Genomic DNA, 16,798 nt, shown 5'->3' on the forward strand with positions numbered 1-16,798 from the left:
TGCAATCACAGTATAGTGAAATGATTGATGTAGAGACACCACAGACATAAGTGAAAGGATGTGAAGTTTCTTTAATCACAAGGGATGTGGAAGCTTATGGTACCAATTACACCAAGCAGGAGGCAACTCAGCTCACGTCCAGATGGATGTACAGGTGCAGCCAATACATGCTACACAGAGTGATGATTCTGCCAGATGAGCTTTTTTTCTTTTTTTCCTTAACCTATATGGCCATCTGCAAGTCACTGGTACAACATCACCGCAGCATATTCTCGAGTGCTCATTGTGGGCCCGGTTGAATCAATGGTCAATTTCCCAGGAATGGTATCTCTTACAAGGCCCAGGCTATAGGCCTATCTGAGGTCCATTCTCATACACAGCAGCTATTAGAGGCAGGACTTAAATCTGTTTTGTTTCAAAGCCCTCATTTTCCCTCTGTACCGGCCTGCTGACTTTGGGGTACCAACAGAGGAACGATGGAGCCAGTAGAGTACCATTGCCTGCTGATATTCCCTATGCAGGACTACTAAAGATTTTGACTTCTTTTGCTGCATAGTTTGGGCATCAAACTGCCACCGTGGCTTAATTTACTTTTCATATGTCTTCCATGCGAAAGAAAATCAGTGTATATTTTAAGAAGTTCACTGGGTACAATATCCTGGTTGGTTTGTTTAAAGGAGAAGCAACTGTGTGGTTGTGCATCTTTGTCTGAAGTTCCTAAAACTGTGGTTTTATAACATGTGCAGCCTATTCTTTTCCAGGACAGGCCCACCTAAAGGAAGATTCTCAAGCTAATTTTTGGCAGCCACTAAGTCCTTCCTCATTAACCTCTAAGCAATGGGATGAAGTAAATGCTATCATTATCACCATTTTTTATATAAGTAAAAGTACTTATATAAGTACTTACACTGAGAGTAAGTAATTTTCCTAAGTTCACATAGTTGGAAGGTGGGGGAGGTGGGACTTAAGTCTAGGGGGTCAGACTTTAGTCTCCTTATTTTTAACTCCTATTCTATATTGTAATGGCCATGAAAATCATTCTAGGATACTGGGTACTAGTGTCTATTTTGATTCCGTCTTCTTGCTACTTTCTGTTGCTGCTGCTGCTATTTTGCTTTCTCTGTGTCTTTGAAGTCTTATGAGGCTATTTCTTCTGTCACTTCCATCTTCATCATGAGGCCCCCTCCTTTTTCCCCCCCTGATATTAAAACTTGATATCCTTCCTTCAATGTTAAAGTCTGTCCTCAGGGCTCCTTTGGTCAGCACTCTTATAGAGATGAGGGAATGTCCTCCTTTAGAGTATTATGATGCTTTTGACTTTTTTCTTCCTTTTTTTTTTTCTGAACTGTGCTTTTGTTATTATAACTTTTAAAAACAAATATTCTTTTTCTTTCTGCTGAGGAAATTAGAAAAGTTCTGTTGGGAAGTGGAGTTATTGGTAGACATACTAATTTGTACAAAATCCTCTTTCCATTAATAATTTTTCCTATGAATATTTTTCCTAACTGTTAATTGCATCCTCTTTTTTCCCTTATAAAATCAACACTTACTGAGCTCCTACAAAATGCTAGGCACCATGCTAGTAACATAACGGTAAATAAGAAAAAGTCCTGGTCTTCAGGTGCTCTATGTCTCAGAGGACAGATGTATACAAATAGGTAACTATGTGGTACAATGTGAAAAGTGCAATGCTAAAAGAATGTTAAAAGTATGTGGGGAATAAGGAGAGCTGGAGAAAAGAATAGAATTGGATTTGGTGCCGTAACAGATGAGCAGGAATTCACTGGTTAGAAAGGGGAGCAAAGGACAAACTAGGCAGAGTGAACCGTATGTGCAAATGCATGGACTTGTGAAATGCACACGGTGCACTGAAGGAATAGAGTGAATTCTGATATGCATAAAACCCAAACCGTATGTAGAGGAATGGAAACAAATGACCGTAGACTAGCCTTATACGCCATGCTAAAGAGTTTGGGCTTAAGTCTGTAGGCAATAGAAACCCCCTTTTCCCAGATTTGGTCTTTATATTAATACCTTCACCTCTCCTATATCCTCCCTTAACTCCTGCTTGGGAGTAAAATTGGTGGTAAAGCTGAGCAGGCTCAGCAGCTAAGGCAGCTTCTGATTTCAAGAAAAAAAATGTGATTTCCTTACGTTTCAATATTAGAAAAATTCTCAGCCTTTACCAAGCAAACCAGTGGAGGTTGTGGTCACATTTGCCAGGCCAGACCAGTTTCCCTCTCAATTATACTGCACAGTTTTCAGGATCAGGCTGCCTTCCACAAATGGAATATGGGTTTGGTGAAGGTGAGGGCTTATTGACTAACGGCCTTTTATAAATGAAGACTTCTGTAGGTAACATTTGGATACAATTCACTTCATGTGTGTTTGAATTGCTGAGTTCATCCTTGTCCTTTTCCAAATTACCAAGTGTCTGGGTAGAAAAAATTGCTTTTACTCAGAAACTATGTACATTTTCTGGAAAGATTGGTCATTTCTTCCCAAAATTTATGAGTAAACATTTCTGCTATTTTTTTTCAAGTATTCTCTTGATAATGTCTTTATAAATCCATTTTATTTCTTGCCCTGCTCACATCCATTTTTAGGAAAAATTGTCATACTACAGTCTCTGGCAAAGCAACCTGGCCCCATGAACTCCCAAGTCACTGGATGAACACCTGACCCTAGAACAACTAATCCTTTGCCAATCAGTGATAAATCAAAATCTCCTTTTTTGAGATTCCCAAAAAATTAATAGAGATAAAGACTGTAGATAATAGCATACACATTTATTCTTCTTATCCGTTCTCATATTGGAAAAATCTTCCTAAATTTTTTCCACCTTAGCCCTTTTGGACTCAACTGAGGGGAGAACACACATACACACACACACACACAGACACACACACACACACAGACACTATTGTGTCTTCCTGATGTCTATTCAATAATTTAACAAATACTTATTTTCTGTTTCTAGTGTACATAATGCTGAATTCATTGTCATGAACCATAATCCTCTATAGCATTATGTGAGTAATTTCTAAATAACCTTTGTAAAATGTCTCTACACATTTTTCCAATGTAGTGGCAGGACAGATTAAATACTTTCCATATCAATTTATATTTACTATGCTATTAATGTGTTGACTCTCTATTGTCTGTCTTAAATTAGGCATGATGCTTAATTTAATTAGGCTTTGTATCATGACCAAATGAATGGCGAAGTGAGCCTTCTGCCAGGTATAAAGGACATATGCCACACACACTCACACACAAAGGCACACACCGTGCACTCATGCTCATTTTCTAAAGGACTAAATAGTAACGACTACAGTCAATTGAAATGAACACAGCCTGAGTTGTTGCTTAATTTATTTTTCTTATGACATAAGTATATTTATGTGATTCCAAGAAATGAAGTGAACACAGAAAGTTGCTAATGTCTTAAGGTCTTTTATACAAACAAGAAACCATAATAGGAGAGGGTCAATTTATGGTCTGTCTTGTTCAAATGTACTGATCACTGCAGCTGAATGATTACACAGCAATTTACACCAATTTTGCCCTTGATTATATTCTGCTCATTCCTCATTTATGGACAGCTAAAATTTGTTCTTTGTGTAGTTTGAAAGGGAGGAATAGGATATCGTTTATACGTATGAGTGTTCTTTATTTTTATTTTTGCTTAACAGAAGCAAAAGTTGGAGTATTTCACCGAGTAGCAATTTTGAGTTTTTTCTGTTTTTTTCTGAGAGAACATTTGGTACATTTTAACTCAACTTTCCAAATCTTTTTCTTTCTTCAGATTTATGAGTTCTTTCCTTATACCTCAGAGATTCACTTAACGGAGACATGCCAGGCCCTCGAGGTCTTCTTGGTTTACAGTGTGGGGCCAGCAGACAGCCTTGTAACATGCCCCTGCCTCATGGTGAGCTCGCAGTGTAGACCTGCACCAATCGCGTGAGACGGCATACAAGACCACATAATAGAGGGGATTATAAGAGAACAAAAATTTCTTTGCTTTATTTATAGTATCATTGTGGAGGGATGAAAAGCTATAAGTCAGCTTTGCCTGGGTGTGGACTTGAAATAATCCACTCAAAACTTTGATTGTTCCCTTGACTTTGCCTTGTAAAAGCTTCTGTGGCTCCTGTGGATTATTAATTCATAATGTTTGGACAAACATCAATTAACATACATCAAAACGTTTCCATTTGTGTCCTTCTATGAATGGAGGAGACCCAAAAGACACGACAGGGTTGGAAACACACTCACATGGAGATTACAGGAGGCCAAACTGCACCAACACAACAGGTGTGATGCCAGATATGTGTGGGAAATATTGCATTTCTTATGGAGATTGAAATAATAATCAAACCAGACCTCTACAGAAGAGCTTATTGGAAACCTTAACTGTTAAAAGAATTTTTTCCTTAAACCTAGGAAATTAGTTGTTGAAAATCAAATGAAGCTTGTGAATCTGGCTGTTAAAATTAGAAGCAGCAGAGGTCTATTAGTTTTAATAGTAACTTGAGAACTTTTTAATCTTTTTCTAAATTCTTCAGAGAGTTTAAGATGGGACTTCTTTCAAACAATAAAATAATAGACAAATACTTAACATAAATGTTTGAAAATATTTATATAATAGTTAATGTCCAAGAAAAATATTCCCACAGCCATATTTTATTATGGTGTTTTAAATATATGTCATTTCTTGTTGTTTGGTTTATTCTTGGGATATTTTCTGTCCATAATAACAATACTGTACGCAGCTGGAAAAAATTCATGGTCAAACTATTGTCTGTATTGTCACTTATAAGACACTCACAACAGATTCTTGTTCAATGTGAGCTCCAGGTATCTCTCAATAGTGTTTATCTGATAATAATGTCCATATTTACACGGAAAGTCCTCAGAACATATTAATGTTGTTATTAAACACTGTAAATAATTTTAAAAAGGCACAGTGGAATAAACCAAGAATTTTTAGAATTATTTTATCTATTATTATCACCAAGGCCAAGTTCCTGGGGAATTTCATTAATAAGCTTCAATAATCGAATCAGGCTAATTTGCTGTATTCGCAAATCCACTTCACTGGAATGGTATTATAGCATACTCATTTTCCTAGATTGTCTTATAAGTTAAACAGAAGGGTTGCCATTTGCATTAATTTCTTTAATGAAAAATTTTAGCAAAAATTGCAATAATGTTCTAGGATTAAGGAAATAATAGTAACTGGGTTCTATTCAAAAAGAAATAAGAAAACTTTCTCTTTGTATATGAGAACTTTTTGAAATACAAGATCATTTATTTGGTCCGTCAAGCTAGGTAAAATGAGTGTTGGATGGCCTATCTAGAGCACAGGAAGAAATCTTGGTGCTCTGGAAGGAGAGAACTGTAAACAGGGCTCCCTATGGCTTATGTTAAAATAAAGGCGGATCTGACCTTGAAGACAATCCTGATTGTGAGGTGGGATAGCATAATACTGGCATTTTTCCACTTTTGATTGACATTCTTTAGCCTTCAGATTGTATAAAGTCAGCATGGTATCTTTCTTTAGTCTTAGGCTGGCCATCTGAGTTGGTGATTGGGGCAAAGGCCTTGCCTGGGGCTGCTTATGCAACCCCTATGTTCTTTCCACAGTTAAATATCCTGAGACTAGATTTTTGCTTTTCTGTTATATGTATAACTGCAACCACAGGCGATCTCTTTCAATATGATCTTGTTATCTGTGGAGGGGATCCTATTCTGTAAAATCATTGTGTAGTATTTGCGTTGAGCACACTGACCTTTAAGATATATATGCTTCCAAATGTGTAAGAAAATGTCTTCAGCTTTTGGCTCTGTTGACTGTGCAAAGCTGTTTTGCTCACTCACTTAATTCAGCTGGAACATTGGAAACTTGCATCCTTTTGGAGTTTTAAAATGGGCCCCAAAGAAAGGAAATTTGGTGAGGTAAAAAAAACCAAAAAAAACAAAACGAGTTTTGAAGTCTGAAAGACGTGGCTTTTGATGGTGTCCTGCTATTTCTGTCACAAAGTTGTCAGTAACAAGGAGGGTTATTGACAATATATGACATGTTCAGCACCCTTTTTTTGGCATTTGACAGAAGCCCAATATGAAGGAGCTATTACAGAAAATAGCCCCATTTCTTCCATTTCAGCTCCCTAATTCTGCAGTTTTAATTCCATTTTATCCAGAAGTACAAGGTGGCCTGACACCTCCCATTTACTTTATTTGATTGTGGCTGTACAAGAGGACAGAGTGGGGAGAGAATAACAAGGATGAGGAAAAATATGGAGGACCAACGAGATCTTACCAGAATCATAGAATCTTTTTGTAAGAAAGATTCTTCTAAGACCTCTCACAATAAGGAAGTGCACTAAATTCAGCCCAACAGGCAGTTGCGTTTCCTGTACATTTTACTCTAACACATTGGTAAGGGGTCGCTTTGATTATCACAGACTTGGGTGAAACTTTCCTATGCTGCCTTGAGAGGGAGCCCTGACATGATTAAATTTAATTTATTTTGGTAAAAACATTTATTAAAAAAGATATTAGATTTCCAAGGTCTTTTTCAATCAACTTGCTTTTATTGGTGGCCTATCACATGGCTATATCATTTTTAGACACTAAATGAAAAGCATGTGTAACAGAGCACAGAAATGCACTCCTATCCCATGTACCATGGGTAACGTCCAATATGAAATATGGATTTTCTTGAAGTAGAACACACTACTTTAATTATTACATGCAGTTTGGAAACATGAATATTTATACAATTAGAAACTTGGAAGCATAGCACAAATTCTTTCTCGTTGGACTCTGACATAGCCATTTTTTCCTCCAATCTGGTCTATAAATGTAGACCAAAAGATTAAATACTGTGGCAGCCTTAAATTCATTGGTTCTAGAGGAAAATGCTAAAAGAGTAGTCCCATAAAATAAAATTGTTTGTTAGTACTGAGCTCCAAGTTTGCCTGGATTTTTTTTTCGGTCTCTATTTTTTTTAGTGATAGGAGGTGCTTTTCTATTCTGTTCAGTTCCATAAGATGAAAATGAAATCTCACAAAGGAAGTATGTGGCTTGTTAGAATATTTGAATAGTGCACTTAGAGTTGTAAACCAGTTTATACTATAATCCCCTCTTAATTTCTTATTTTGTATTTTTCCTTTGGGCTCTAATTTTTCAGTGAAAAGATAGATCATCTTATACATTTCCAGAAGTTACTTTGACTTATGTGGAGATGAATAAAACCTATCCTTTTTATTTAAAACATACACACACATTCACACACAAACACACACATAACTAAAATCCAAAGCATAAATCATTTGTGGAATTTTGAAAACAAAGGATGCCTCTAGCTTGTCCTCATGAAGAGCTGTGACTCTGATAAGGGTTTTGTTTTAAGTTTCCTAGATAAATGTAGTTAAAAGTTTTGATTATCTGCTAGTTTTATTGTTTTATTTGTTGTTTATTTATCAATGTGAAAATAAATTTGAGTACTTGTAATATAAGCTCTTGGACTTTGTATAAATTATTGCACTAGGCTTTAAGATTTATAAATGAGTCTTAACAAGAATTCCATATCTGATTGGATATTAGATTGGTAATGTTATTTAATAAGAAAAATAACTCATGTAGGTATTAGTAAATTATAAGAGCTGGAAAGCTCTTGATAGTCTAAATTTAGTGATGGTACTTATAACTTACCCTCAGTAGCAAGATAACATCTGTTTTTTAAGTCTTTTTTCTTCCCATATTAAAAGCTTATTCAAGATTTTTCCATTTTGGGAGCCCTTTAAATAATGGTCTTCCACCAAGCACATTTCTGCTAGATCTGTTTCCTACTTTAATTTGGTCAGATAATATGGAGGGAAAATTTATCAGGGCACCAAAACAGGATCTGTAATGCAAGTAAGAACTGGGGATCTTTTCAATTATTTTGCTTGAATATATGTTACTAACTTTTTATAATATTTTTCACTGTTTTCATTTAGCCAATGAGAACAAAAAATAGGAAAAGATGGAAAATATATTGAATTTGGTCTTGTTCATCACTGTACTTCAAAAAGTTCGTGGGAAAATAGAACTAAAAGACGAGGGGGTTTGGAGTGTGATAGGTTGGGTAAAAGGCATAAAGAAAAATCATTATTTTTAACAATGAATATGCTAATAATAAATAGTAAAAAATTTTTAAAAAGATGATGCGAATCTTTCCACAAACTTTTTGAAGTACTTTCATTTCATATTACTAGATTTGCTGAGTACATGGATATATTTTCTTAGAAAATGACATCACCCCTTACAATGTTCAAAGCAGTCAGTGATAAAACTTGTGTATCACATCACTCTCTGTGCAACTTGACAGAGATGTGGAAGAAAAACTTGTAATGGAGTCTCAGGTCCCAGAATTTAATGCAACTTATTAAGCTCTCTTTTGTACACCATGTGAATAAAAACCCAAATCACTGGTTTTAAAGTATAATTTGGGGTGGTGAAGCAGTAAAGGAAAATCATTTGGTTTGCTACCTAATTGGGATTATCAGTGGCTGCAAATACTGAAGTCAGATAAGATGTTCTGAATACAGTTCATCCTCTGTCACTTTGAGCTTTTCTGTACTCATGTTGGTTCTTGCCAGTATCAGCAAGGGGAAAAGAAGCCCAAAGCTGGGGAGAAAGTTCATGCAATAAGTTGATTCGTACGTGCGGCTCCGTAAAAACTGATGGCTCTATGTTATCTCAAGGACATGTTAGTCTAAGTCTGGAAGGGATGTTGCATCCTATTCTCTCCATGTTCACTCACCTGCCTCCAACCAGGACAGCTACTGATGGAGATCTTTAAAAGATAGGAAGAAGAATCTAGGTTTGTGCCAATATCCACTAACACAACCTGGCAGCTGTGCCCCTAAAAGTCTTGTCTTCCTGAGTGTGTATCCCAAAATCACAGAAAATATATACGCGCTTCATCCAATGCATTTTTTTGACTTAAGACATTAAAGAAATTTGAGACTCTTTTGAGGCTTCTTGTCTTAAACAAATGCTTTGCAAATATTTCAGAGACAACAGATTAAAATAATTGCTGTAGATAATGACAGTAGTGGAATGAGAGAGTTTTCACCAAAATTTTGTAGTCAGAAAACATTTTTACAATAAGGACTTTTAAGGAGAGCCATGAGTAAAGAGACAGAAGAGGCTTAGCATGAGAAGTGGGAGGCTACCTGCTCCACGTGTCAGTAAGACGGAGGGTATGCTGGCATGGAAGGGGAGTTCCTGATGCTGAGCCTGAATCCTTCCTCCCTTACCTATGCTCCTGGGGAATGTAGAACAGCTGCTCACCATCCACACAATTCCATTATTTAATCTGCCAGTTTTTTTTTTTCTGAGAATGAAATAATCCTGATTCCTTTAGGCTTTCATCATGGTATCTGTTTCCTGGCTCTTTAATCATTTTCACTGAGTTCTTCTCCAACTCTCCTCATCTCAATTATGACTGAGAGCTCCAGAAGGGGATAACTCTGAGGGGTGTAATGGGACTATGACTAAGACCATCTATAAAAGCATCCTCCATTGGCACAGCTACAGTCTTACTTTATTATGTGGTCTGATTTCAGTAAGTGGATTTAGCGGAGACATTGCCCAAAGCAAGGGAAGTCACTTGTTCTAATTGACTTTAAAAAAAAAAATTACTGAAAGAGGACATTTCAGTGGTGTTTTGGATTTCTCTCTTTTTCATTTCCTTCTTACTTTTTTCTCTGTTTAATTTGATCTTTGTGGACAAATGGGTTGTATTTTGCTTATTTTAGCTAGAGTTAAAAATATAACAGTGGCTTCTGTTGGTGATGACATTCATTCATTCATTTATTCATTAATGCACTCAAGAAATATTTTCCACCCCTAGCATGGGAAAACCTGTATTCTAGGTGGTAAGGTTAAAATGATGACTAAAAATAGACATAATGCAGTCTTGTGAAGGAAAAAGGCATTACTAAAATAATTTCATAAATGATATACAGTTAAAAATTGAAACAAGTTACATAAAAGGAAGAGACAATTTTATGAGAGTATATAATAAAGGAAATTTACCTGGGATGAGATAAGGCTTCTCTGGGGAAAATAAAGGCACTGGAGCTGAAATTTGGGGGATAAGTAAGATGAGCTAACTGGACAAAGGGACAAATGTGTCAACAGCTGCATTCTGTGTGGAGGGAAGAGCATATCCATAGTATTGAGTATTTATTTTATGGTAAGCATAAAATTATTCAGTGTCCCTAAATTTGTATTGTCTCCTTTAAACTCTTTATGTTTGTTTCCTGTTTCCTCTCACCTTGTCATACAAAGACCCTCAGTAGAGTTTCTGTTGTATGCTGATCCTCTGTTAAGGAATTTGAATTTCTCTGGATCAAATAACAAACTTGTCTTATCTTCAGTTTCAGAGCTGTGCAAATTAATTTCTAAAATGAAATGGAAAATTCAAGATAAACTTATATAACAGTCAATTTATCTAGCTCAGGTGAGTGTAAGTGCAGCTGAAACTTTAGATTTGTAGTTTTTGTGTGGGTGTCTTCTAATGGATATTTCTGGGATTTGACATATGTAGTTAATCAAGAAAATTACTTTTTAAAATTCATTCTAATTCTTTAGAATTATAATAATTCTTTAGAATTAGCTTTGGTATTCTTGAATCAAAAATAGCGTTTAGCTATCACCTTTAAACCTAGACGTTGTTTAATGTAGCACTCAACTGCACCCTCCATGAATTCCTGTAGTCGTGTCTGTGTAGACAAGCACTATTACAGCGGTTCACTGTTCTTTTTCTTGCTTGTGGAGAATGGTTGCTAAAGTTACCAAAGTTCTATGACAATTTCATTGAATGGAATAGCCTCCTTATAAAATATATGTTTCCTTAGCCTGACTCTGGCCCTCCTGCACATCCCAGTGGTTGTATATTTCTGCTTTGATTTTGCCTGATTAATCAAGACTCTCTAAATTCCTGTCTGATTAGTCAAGACTCCCCAAATTCTTGACTTTTCCTTGAGTTCTATAGTCCCCAAAATTTGACTTACCCACTCTGGCTACTGGCTACTGCTTAAATGTCCTAGTCTACAGCCCTCATTGACAATCCATACACAGTTATTCTGGCGATTGTTTGATGTCCACCAAATCATCAGTAGAGGAAAACTGCAGAACCCACAAAAGAAACAGAGAATATAATATTAAAAAATGTTTTGAATATGGTCCTGCTCATTAGAAGAAGGACTTGCAGTGTAAAAGAATTTTTATTTTCAACAGGAATACCTTTGATTATGAATGTATTAATCAAAATATGTGAGGCAGGGAGAATAATTCATATAAGTCATTCATTTTTCTATGGGAAGCATATTTTACCTATTTCAAGTGGGCACCTTTATTCTTCTACATTGGGCTATTGGAATCTAGGATGGTATGAAGATACTAACCAGATCTAGATGACTCATAATTTACTGCCCAAACTCTCTCCACCCTCCTGCTCCCAGCCATGCCAAGTGATGGTCATGACTTCATTTCTCTTCATACTGGATTGCACAAACAATGTGGCAAATACTCAAACAATATGGCAAAGACGGAGCAGCACATTTTCTCTGTTTCTTAACTCTAAAACTTCTTTCTGGTCTATTGTCTTCTGGGTTGCCCTTCCTCATCCACCTGCTTCTCTTATTTACTTTTGAACCTAATCAGATCTCCTACTATGATAGTTTTCTGCTCTACAAAAGTGCAAAAGAGAAATGAAACAGAAGTAATATTTCCTCTAAGTATTTTTACTTAAGAGGAAAGTTTAGGAGTATTTTTATTTAAGGAGTTTGCCAAACTGTAAAATCAGAAGGAACAGTCCCCTCAAAACTGCCTTCACTTCAGACACCAATTACAAGTTCAGAGATTTCCCCAAACCACCCTCAGGTTGCTAATCTGCTGTTATGACTCACAGAACTCAGCAAAGTGTTAAACTTGTAATTACAGTTTTATGATACTGGAAGGAGGCAAATTAGAACTGGATGAAGGAAGAGATGCATAGTGCAAATTCGGGGAGGCAAAGTTCTGGTTGCCTTCTTCCTGTGGAATCCTGGGTGGCATTACTTTCTCCTGGATGCTGAAAGAGTACTGCTAACAAGGGACACTCACTTGTGGAGTTTTTATGGGGGTTCTGTTACATAGGCATGAGTGATTACATCATTGCCCACATCCCCAGCCCTGCTGCCCCCTGCCCCCCACCCCCAAGTTTGGGTTGACAACTTGTGTTCCAAGAGATCCACTGTGAAACACCTTATTAGTATAAACTATCACGTGTGGTTGAGGGTCTATTATGAATAACAATGACACTCCTATCTCACAGAAATTCTAAGCATGTAAATGTTACTTCCCAGGAACCAAGAACAAAGGCCAGACCTACCTTTGGACTGAGGACAAATTCATTATTACAAACTAGTTAACATAAGTTTAAAAAATCTGCTCCTCTTTCATCTAAGATATTTATATTATATATTAATATATATTATATATGACAACATATATAATATAGTATATATTATTATATATACTATATAAATATATATGATATAGATATATCTGTGTAAATATTTAATGCTTTGGATTATAAAATCCTACTGATATTTTCTTCTGAGAGAAATTTTATACAGTCATGGGACAAAGTAAGGTAAATCATCATTAGTGGTATCATATCGATGTAGAAGGTGCTCAGTTTCCCTGGGCTCAGGTTTCAGGACACATCTCTGGGTTTCAAGCCACTCCCTGAGGCCTCAGGCCCCTCCTCTGTGTCCTTCCCAGTAGGAAAGCTATTGCCAGTTGGACCTATTTTCAGCACCAACACAGGGAAAATGAGACCACAAGGGCCTGGTTTATGCAAATCCAGTGTCTGGGCATGCTCAGTAGAGAAGGGTTATATAACCCTGGTGGTTGAATGACCTCCACTAGAGGTGCCAGAAAGCACAGAATATTCTTGAATATGTTGGGTGCATGCAATAGGATTTGACCAATGAACATATTCCAAGAAGAGACCAGCTGAGCTTGTGCAAGACTAATGTTACCTAACTGGGAACTACTCCCTTAACTGAATATTCATTAGATAAAGAAACTATAAAAACCAACTCCCAGCAGAAGGTGGGGTTGTTGCTCACCCTCCTGGAGAGACTGTCTTGCACTCTGCCTGTGGAGTATGTACTTCTTTTTCTTTGTATCAAACTTACTTTCAGCAAGTAGCTGCTCCTTCTCTTGAGCCAGCCTGCACTCTGTACTGAACTTTAAGGTGTGTATTTCTTTCTTTTATGTTAAGCTTGGTGTGGCTGCTGCTCACTCTCTGGAGCTAGGCTGCAATCTCTCTGAGAAGTCTGTATCTCTTATTCTCTATATTAAACCTGTTCTCTTTCTACTGTGACTCTGCTCTTGAATTCTTTCCAGTGGTGGAGTCCAGAACCTGGTAAGAGGACGGGGTGGGTTGAGGCCAAGTATAGAGCACCCTGGACCCTACCTCCAACATCAGTGTCATATATAGTATTAGCAAACTTACCTTACCCTCATTTCCTAGAAAAATGCCCCAACACCTTTCATATTTATTAATTGGAATTATTTCATTCTTTTACAATTTAAAATTTATTAATTGAGAATCTAGGGCGGGTCAGGCTCTGTGCTATGTATGTTGTGATGAGAACAGCATGGTTCATTTCTTTGAAGAGATAACATTCTTTGCAGGAGACAGTAGAAAAATTATAATGCAATACAATTAATGCTCTAATAGTTATGAATCTGGTAATGTGGAAATTAAATTTAAGCAGTTTCATTGACAGAAGTGGCATCCTGGAAAGAAGTTTCTTCTGTTTGTCTTGTCATATGTACAGTACTGGACAAATTCCAATGTTAAAATCAAAGTTTAATCATATGAGTTTGCATAAGGCTCTTCTCTGTGAAGCCACTAAAATAGAAGTTCGTAGTATATTTAACAGCTCCTTTTAAAATGACCAAACTTTTATTTAACAAAAAAATTATGATCATATTTTTTCATCCTGCCAACAAACGCTTCTGTTTGTATCATATTTCCAGGGAAGTTACTAAGTCTGTTTTGAGGGCAAATTATGTGAATGGAATTCATTAAGCCCTAATTTTATCCTTTCTATGTTTTACTAAAGAAAAACAGGATTCTCCTTTCTGGTCATCTATGAAATCTAGTATCTTGTTAGCATTGTAATAAGGTCTCAGTAACTTCTCCAAGTACATGCAAAATACTCAGAAACTGTACGTTTAAGGTCTAGATAAGAAAGGAATCATATATTTTGACACTTGATTAAATACAGTTAACAATTATTATGTGATATTTTATTCTTTTAATATTTCAAGTATTAAATCATTAACACTATCAAGTCTAGCAATACAATAAAGCTGTTGGAAAAAAATCACGTACCTTTATATACATAGTAGCTACTCAGATATTATTGCATACAGGAATACAAATGTGTTTTGCGAAAAATATATACTCCGAGAAGACTTAAACAAATTCTATCAGGATAATGTAAGACAATGACAGGGAATACTGGAGAAGGTCTTCTTCCAAGGGCATTATGTATATTCACTTATTTAATTCTCCTAACAAATGTATTTGTTTTGTAAATTCTTTCTTAGCAAGGTCTCTAAAAATACATGCTTTCTCCTCTATCTTTGACTCAACGTGAATCCCAGATATTAACAAAAAATGTTTTAAAACTTGGAAGTAAGGGGAAAGATAACTGCATAGCTTGCATTGTTAAGCTACGGAGTTGTCTAACAAGCTCACCTAAAGGACTTTTAAAAAATAATTATTATTATTTTACATTGTAAACATTTTTTGTGGCCCTTTACCAATTTCTCCCTAATTTTCTCTCCTTCCCCCTTTCCTATCTCTGGTGGCTTTAGTTCCATTTTCTCCTTTTGAGTGGAAAGAATTGCGATTGTTGCATCTTTCCTTCTTTTTTTGGTTATTTTTTTCCACCTCTCACTCACAAGTGAGGACACAATATTTCTCTTTCTGGACCTGGCTTATTTTACATAACATAACTTTCTCTGTGAATGGCAGTTTCATTCCTTTTTATGGCACAGTAGTATTCCATTGTGTATATATACCACATTTTCCTTATCCAGTTGTCCGCCGATGGGCATATAGGTTGGATCCAACTCTTCACTATTGTAAATAGAGCTGTGATAAACATGGGTGTGCAGGTATCCCTTCAGCATGACCATTTCTATTCCTCTGGGTGTACACCTAGCAGTGGGATTGCTGGATCATATGACAGTTCTATCTGTAGTTGTTTGAGGAACCTCTGTACTGTTTTCCATAATAGTTGAACTATTTTACAGTCCCCCTAACAGTGTAGGAGGTCCCCCTTTCTCCACATCCTCGCCAGCATTTGTTATTCTCTGTCTTTTTGATACTGGCCAGTCTGACTGAGTTGAGATGATATCTCAGTGTGGTTTTGATTTGTATTTCCCTGATGCTTAGTGATGTTGAACATTTTTTCATGTGTCTGTCGCCCATTTGTATATCTTCATTTAAGAAATGCCTATTCAGCTCCTTTGCCCATTTTTAATTGGGTTACTTGTTTTTTGCTCTGAAGTTGTTTGAGTTCCTTGTATATTCTGGATATTAATCTCTTGTCAGATGAACAGTTTGTGAATATTTTCTCCCATTCTATAGGTTGTCTTTTTGCTCTGTTGTTTCTACTGCTGTACGGAAGGTTTTTGGTTTGATATATACCCATTTGTTTATTTTTTTTCTTTTGTTGCCTATGCTTTTGGGGTCTTGTTCAGTTTTTGCCCAGCCCTACCTCCTGAAGTGTTTCCCCCATGTTTTCTTTTAACAGTTTAATAGTTTCAGGTCTTAATATATATCGTTAATGCATTTTGAGTTGCTTTTGGTATATGGTGAGAGGTACAGGTCTAGTCTCACTCTTGTACATATGGATGTCCAGCTTTCTTAGTTTCACTTATTGAAGAGACACAGCCCTTTCCCCAATGTAAGCTCCTGTTGCCTTTGTCAAATATCAGTTGATTGTAAGTATGTGGGTTGATTTCTGGGTTTTTTATTCTGTTCCATTGGTCTGAGTGTCTGTTTTTATGCTGGTACCATGCTGTTTTGGTTAGTATACCTTTGTAGTATAATTTGAAGTCAGGTAGTATAATGCCTCCAGCTTTGATTATTTTGCTCAGGATTGCTTTGGCTATTTGGGGTCTTTTTTTGTTCCATATGAAAGGATTTTTTCTATTTCTGTGAAGAATGTCATTGGTATTTTGATGGGGATTGCATTGAATCTGCAGATCACTGTGGGTAATATAGACATTTTCACAGTGTTGATTCTAACAATCCAGGAGCTTGGAGTGTCTTTCCATCTTTTTGAGTCTTCTTTAATTTCTTTCAATAGTGATTTGTACTTCTTATTAAGATCTTTCACCTCCTTAGTTAAATTGATTTCCAGGTATTTTATTTTTTGGTGAATGTTGTAAATGTGCTTTCTTTCTTGATTTCTTTTTCTGCTAGTTTGTTACTAGAGTATAAAATAGTTACTGATTTTTGCATGTTGATTTTGTATCTGGCGACTTTACTGAAATAGTTTATCAGCTGTAAGAGATTTTTGGTAGCATCTTTAGGTTTTTTTTATGTATGGATCATGTCATCTGCAAACAGGGACAGTTTGACTTTGTCTTTTCCAATCTGAATGCCCTTTATTTCTTTCACTTCCCTGATTGCTCTGGCTAGTACTTCCAATACTAT

The 16,798-nt window shown here is 36.2% G+C and overlaps 1 pseudogene; it reads right to left on the minus strand.

Moving 5' to 3' along the window:
• The window catches only part of LOC134385782 (large ribosomal subunit protein mL42-like), a 117,945-nt pseudogene that overhangs the window by 30,131 nt on the left and 71,016 nt on the right, over positions 1-16,798 (minus strand).

The sequence above is a fragment of the Cynocephalus volans genome, chromosome 9, assembly GCF_027409185.1.
Source record: "Cynocephalus volans isolate mCynVol1 chromosome 9, mCynVol1.pri, whole genome shotgun sequence".
NCBI lineage: Eukaryota > Metazoa > Chordata > Mammalia > Dermoptera > Cynocephalidae > Cynocephalus > Cynocephalus volans.